General features: G+C 38.9%; 1 protein-coding gene and 1 long non-coding RNA gene across 3 annotated transcripts in view; both read left to right on the top strand.

The window, feature by feature from the left end:
* Positions 1-6600, top strand: part of kcnd2 (potassium voltage-gated channel, Shal-related subfamily, member 2) — a 150615-nt gene that overhangs the window by 23427 nt on the left and 120588 nt on the right. The window lies entirely within an intron of this gene.
* Positions 2593-6600, top strand: part of LOC310719357 — a 5242-nt gene continuing 1234 nt past the window's right edge. Inside the window, exons 1-3 of the long non-coding RNA XR_014531446.1 lie at positions 2593-3054; positions 3217-4104; positions 5102-6600. The exon at positions 5102-6600 is cut by the window's right edge and continues 253 nt beyond it. This is a non-coding gene — a long non-coding RNA (uncharacterized lncRNA). The remainder of the gene's footprint in view (positions 3055-3216; positions 4105-5101) is intronic.

A 6600-nucleotide genomic window follows, 5' to 3' on the forward strand; every position in this document is an offset into this window, starting at 1 on the left:
AAATAAGTATTTGAACACCTGTCTATCAGCTAGAATTCTGACCCTCAAAGACCTGTTAGTCTGCCTTTAAAATGTCCACCTCCACTACATTTATTATCCTAAATTAGATGCACCTGTTTGAGGTCATTAGCTGCATAAAGACACCTGTCCACCCCATACAATCAGTAAGAATCCAACTACTAACATGGCCAAGACCAAAGAGCTGTCCAAAGACACTAGAGACAAAATTGTACACCTCCACAAGGCTGGAAAGGGCTACGGGGAAATTGCCAAGCAGCTTGGTGAAAAAAGGTCCACTGTTGGAGCAATCATTAGAAAATGGAAGAACCTAAACATGACTGCCAATCTCCCTCGGACTGGGGCTCCATGCAAGATCTCACCTCGTGGGGTCTCAATGATCCTAAGGAAGGTGAGAAATCAGCCCAGAACTACACAGGAGGAGCTGGTCAATGACCTGAAAAGAGCTGGGACCACCGTTTCCAAGGTTACTGTTGGTAATACACTAAGACGTCATGGTTTGAAATCATGCATGGCACGGAAGGTTCCCCTGCTTAAACCAGCACATGTCCAGGCACGTCTTAAGTTTGCCAATAACCATTTGGATGATCCAGAGGAGTCATGGGAGAAAGTTATGTGGTCAGATGAGACCAAAATAGAACTTTTGGGTCATAATTCCACTAAACGTGTTTGGAGGAAGAAGAATGATGAGTACCATCCCAAGAACACCATCCCTAGTGTGAAGCATGGGGGTGGTAGCATCATGCTTTGGGGGGGGGTTTCTGCGCATGGGACAGGGCGACTTCACTGTATTAAGGAGAGGATGACCGGGGCCATGTATTGCGAGATTTTGGGGAACAACCTCCTTCCCTCAGTTAGAGCATTGAAGATGGGTCGAGGCTGGGTTTTCCAACATGACAATGACCCGAAGCACACAGCCAGGATAACCGAGGAGTGGCTCTGTAAGAAGCATATCAAGGTTCTGGCGTGGCCTAGCCAGTCTCCAGACCTAAACCCAATAGAGAATCTTTGGAGGGAGCTCAAACTCCGTGTTTCTCAGCGACAGGCCAGAAACCTGACTGATCTAGAGAAGATCTGTGTGGAGGAGTGGGCCAAAATCCCTCCTGCAGTGTGTGCAAACCTGGTGAAAAACTACAGGAAACGTTTGACCTCTGTAATTGCAAACAAAGGCTCCTGTACCAAATATTAACATTGACTTTCTCAGGTGTTCAAATACTTATTTGCAGCTGTATCATACAAATAAATAGTTTAAAAATCATATATTTTAATTTCTGGATTTTTTTTTTTAGATTATGTCTCTCACAGTGGACATGCACCTACGATGACAATTTCAGACCCCTCCTTGATTTCTAAGTGGGAGAACTTGCAAAATAGCAGGGTGTTCAAATACTTCTTTTCCTCACTGTATATATGTGTGTGTGTGTGTGTGTGTGTGTGTGTGTGTGTGTGTGTTGTGTGTGTGTTAGAGCAGGAGATATCGCTGTTGAAATCTCTCTCTCCTTTTTCTCTCTCCTTTTCTTTGTCTCTCTCTCTCTCTCTCTCTCTCTCTCTCTCTCTCTCTCTCTCTCTCTCTCTCTCTCTCTCTGTATGCTTCAGTCCCCGTCAGCCTTTGTGACGACTCAGCCAAAACCGGCTCAAAAACAATTTAGCCCAATCCTCGACACGCCTTTTAGATACAAGAAATGAAATAATAGCAAGGCTGCCAAGGATCATTGATCCACAGCCACCTCTGAATACCAATGAAATGCCATTATGTGGGAATAAATACATTGCTTGACTGCTGTGGGCTTTCACTATGCATACACACACTCACTCGCACTCACTCAAACACACTCACGCACACATATATACACACAAACATAGATCCAACCCCAGGATGAGACGGCGACTGACAGAAAAGCAGTCAGAGGCAATGGCGTGGGACGGCCTGCAGTTTGGAACACTTGGCAGGAACATGTGCTCTTTTTTTGTGCTTTTCTATTCTGAAAGAAAAGCAAGTGACGTTCCTTCAGGGTGGCACAATGGCGCTTTGGGTAAAGGTAACACCTCACAGATTCACGGTCGGGGGCTTAATTCTGGATTTAGATTATAATATGGCAAATACACATATTGATCTTCCTTGAACAAGCTTTAATAAATATTGCACGCATACAGTATAAGTATGTTGAACATAACACAGTGGCAAATTTACTTGATTGACAAATTTGTGATCATGATTGCATTAGAAAAAATATACTTTTTTTCTTTAATGGTCTAAATATAAGTTTGACCATTTCCTTAGCAATAAACAGATCCTGAGTTATGAAATCTAGACTGCAGTACAAAAATGCCCCCGATTTGCCTCCATGAAGGTTAAAGGCTTATGGGATTTGAGTTTAAGAGGCTGAATTTTTAGCAAGGTTTATAAATATTGTATAAAAATGTGTTTGGACATTATTCAAATCCTTGACCTCTGGTCAGTGTTAAAGATTTTCAGTCTTCACCTTGTATTACATATTGAGACAATTCTTACTCACTTGCTGTTGTTTGTGTGATATGACTCAAGGCCTTGTAGGTAAAAGCTTTATTTATGTATTTATTTTTTACACTACTATTGTCCACCATGTGTTCATGAGTGTGTGTGCAGAATCAGCCAGTAAAGCAGTCATATGGTTTGTGATTTAGGCCTCTCTAAGTTTATGGCTGCAAGGCGATGCGGAACTCTGTTTTGCTGTAAATCTGAAATGTTAAATTATCAGTGTTCCTGCTGACCAGGAGAAAAGCATTAAACGGAAAAGGAACATGCAATGGTTTGTGGCTTTATGCAATAGCTTTCTAGGTCTACTGTACTCTGTGTTTACAATGATTTGTTCATTTAAAACAAAGTCATTAACAGAACTTGCTTGTGGAATAGTTTCCGGGCAGTGTTTAGGTGCGGTTCTGTTGGAAGTCAGTAATAAGGAGAGCAGAGCACTCATTAATTTATTGTCAGTCCCTGGCGTCTCTCGCTGTCTCGTTTCTCTTCCTATTTTAACTATTATGTAATTAGAACATTAGGTTTCCTGGTGGTCTAGTGGTTAGGATGCGGCGCTCTCACCACTGCGGCCCGGGTTCGATCCCCGGTCAGGGAACCAACCCCAGCTATTAGGGCTGCACAAGCCTTAGTGCCGGTCCCAAGCCCGGATAAATGGGGAGGGTTGCGTTAGGAAGGACATCCAGCGTAAAAACATCATAAACATGCGGATAAGTATGCCTATTGGACTGCTGGAAAATCTTTACATTTCAGCTTAAACCTCTAAACAAAAATGTGTCCAGCATTTGAAAGTATGTCTGTTTATAGAATGTTTTTTTTAACATTAAGACCAATGATCCTAATTTTCAGAGCTAAACAACTACAAAACATATTCAAAGTAAAGTAATGTAATATTTTGCATTGTATGAAACAATAAATACTCCTGTACATTTGCTCATTTGGCTGATGTAGCAAACAACTGAGCTGAAGGTTAAGGCTCTTGCTCAAGGACATAACAATTGCAGTATTAAAGGTGCTGGAATATAAAAACATGAGCTTCTGATTTGTAACTTAAAACCTTACAACCACTGATATTTTTACAGATTAAAATGTCATGTATTTGAATACCAGCACCTCCAAATGCAGTGGTTATGTCTTTTTGATCAAATCAGTTGTACCCACCAGTGTGTACTGGATTGTGTTACTGGACTTTATACTTTTTTTTACTGTATTTTTAGTCACATTTTTGCCAGGTAAACACTAACATTTTTGTTACAGTGTGGTAATTTTTGATTCAGGATGCAAAATTGCATTTTCCCATTAAGACAGTCTCGACTCTACATGATAATGAGTTATAGATATTGGCAGTAATATAGAAAAAGAATCAATAATGGAGTAGTGTAATGCCTCCTGACATGAACCAGATTTACTGTTACCACCATGAAGCTGATCATTTTGCAATAACTGCATGTCCCGAAGTGTTTTACTCTTTTTATAGCATAGCAAATTTGCCAACAAAAATATTATGTTATTTCATTTTATTTAGTTTTGTTTGGGGATAGTTTGGGTTAGAAACAAGCTTCTGCCCTAAAGTTGTTCATTGTTCATGTTGGTCTCTATTTTCTTGTAACTCTGAAAACACTCCTGTAGTAGATCAAGTTTACCACAGATTTTCCCAAAACTCTAAAACTGGAGACTCCTTCAATTTATTTAACAATGACTTCTCAAAAAGAGAACTTTATCAACATTTCCACATCTTTTAATCCGAATTGAGTTCCTGTTTTCAGGAAAATCCCACTTCCACAGAGTGCAGCTAGCCATAGTTTACACATAGTACTTGCACTGCTAATGCTAAAGACTTCCTCGCTTTCGTGTCTCTGTAGCCACATGCTTTTGTTTTATCACATGTCTCTTGTGTATGTGTTTGGTTTATTCATAATGTCTTAACCTCTTTCATTAGTCCTCATGAGCAATGTGTCATTCTGTTAACAGCTGTTCTGTAGTCATTACGTATGTTTTTCTCAGATCAGAAATAAAATTCTCGAAACTCCTTGTTCAACCTCCATGTCATTTAGTCACTTGAGTACATCATAAAAACAATTGATTGATCAAATTGAAAATGCTTTTGTACATTTGTTTATTCGATTGTGTACAAGCTGATTTCTACATTGTCAGTTATTTATGTGATGTTGATCAAAATATATTATACTGGTTTAACCTAAATAGTCTGAACCCCCAAAACATCTCAGCATCAGTTCATTGTAAAGTCATTGGATGCAAATGGTTAAACCAGTTGTCATCATCTGTCAAGCTCAAATTTCTTTTAAACTTTTTTTTCCGTAAATGTGATTTGAATTGATGAATTGTGCAGATTAATTTTGAATTTCACTAATGAATGAGAGTGAACAGAACAAGTTTTCTATATAGGTCAAAGGTGAATCTTGAAACAGAGCAAAACACAGACTTACAATTTCTAAAAATGGATGAATAACTAAGAAACGATTGAACACTATTATAGTACAGTAAAAGTGTGAATCGTGTCTGGTTAATGGGAAATTTATAGATGTCGTACAGAAGAAAAGCTTTGTGCAGTTTCAATCATTGTTATCAAACCCGTAGTTTAAATAAAAAAAATACTGAAACTATGACGATCTTGTTTGTGAACAATGACAAAAGGACTTGTTATTCTGTTGGGAATGGCATGTTCATTGACACAAATACTTACTTTTAAGAGATTAACTAAGGATTTTGAGTAGTTCAGGCTTTTGCAAGAAATCCAATGTGTTGTACTGTTTGTACACAATGTTTTGAGAAATAAACTTACTGCTTTGCAAATATAAAGGATGATTCGACAAATGCTCCAAAGCAACTGAGAAAAACTGTAATACTCCTGTGTGTACGTCTTGTGAGGTGCAAGGTACCTTATTTAGTCTTCGTACCAAGCCTTTAATGTTTCATGTTTCACAGTTTTCAATTTTGTTCCTGTTTTCTCGTTACTCATCCTCACTTATGCGCTAATATTGCTGTTTGCCGATCGCCCACCCATAGTCTGCATTATATTTTTAATTCTGCATACTGTTTTGGATTTGTTTGCCTGTCTTAGAATGAACACTCTTACCCTGGACTTATATCTGCTTTCACATTCGTTTATTTACTGCCTTATATGACACCTATAACAGTCTTTATTACGTAAATGTAAATAAGAATTTTAAAAAAATGAACACATTATTATTTAAAGAGGGTTTGGAGCTATGAGGAATATTGTTTTAAGTGGTCCTGAATCCTAACATTACATCCCTGACCTGAAACATGCAATAAATAAAAAAGGGATGTAGCTGAACTTGTCTTATTCTATCCTGTTTCCTCTATGCACACCTTTGGCTATTCCATGAACTTGGAAAAAGAAAGAATTTCCCGAATCTAAAGTCAGCTATATTACATCAGGAATGAGAAAGACAGTAAGATAACTGCATTATACAAGATAGAGAGGCTAAAACGAAAGAGTGAGCTAAAAGACAATAGAGAGAGAGTGAAAGAGCAAGAGATAGAAAAATAAAGCAGCTGCTATTGATGTTTTAATTCAGAGAATCTAATAGGCATGCTGTTTTCCCCTGATAATGCTAGCAATTTCTCTGTAAATCCTCCCGAAAAAAGAGAAGAAAGTAAGAAACGTTCTTCTCAAACTCCTCTGGGGGCGTCCAGGAGACAGACGCCTTCTGCAGATCTATATTTATGATCATGGTCGGCGAGTAGTAATCTCTCTGTAGTAACACTCATTCATAAATTCATAAGTAGGAGCTACTCGCGTTAGTGAATAGCCCACACACACGGAGAAAGTGCTGACGAATTGACAAACTGTGTGGTTGTGAATGCAAAGGTGTGAGTAATAGGTGGAAATGGGTCGCTGGATAGCTAGGCCCGTGTGTGTGTGTGTGTGTGTGTGTGTGTGTGTGTGTGTGTGTGTTGTGTGGCTTGAGGGCTGATGAATACACCAGAGCACACATTTCAGCACAACTCAGCGCTTTTCTCCTGACGTTAACTCACAGACAGCCAGATTAATGAATCTCCTGAAAATCAGATTAAAGTCCTAA

Source organism: Silurus aristotelis (genome assembly GCF_946808225.1).
Source record: "Silurus aristotelis genome assembly, chromosome: 24".
Classification (NCBI taxonomy): Eukaryota; Metazoa; Chordata; class Actinopteri; order Siluriformes; family Siluridae; genus Silurus; species Silurus aristotelis.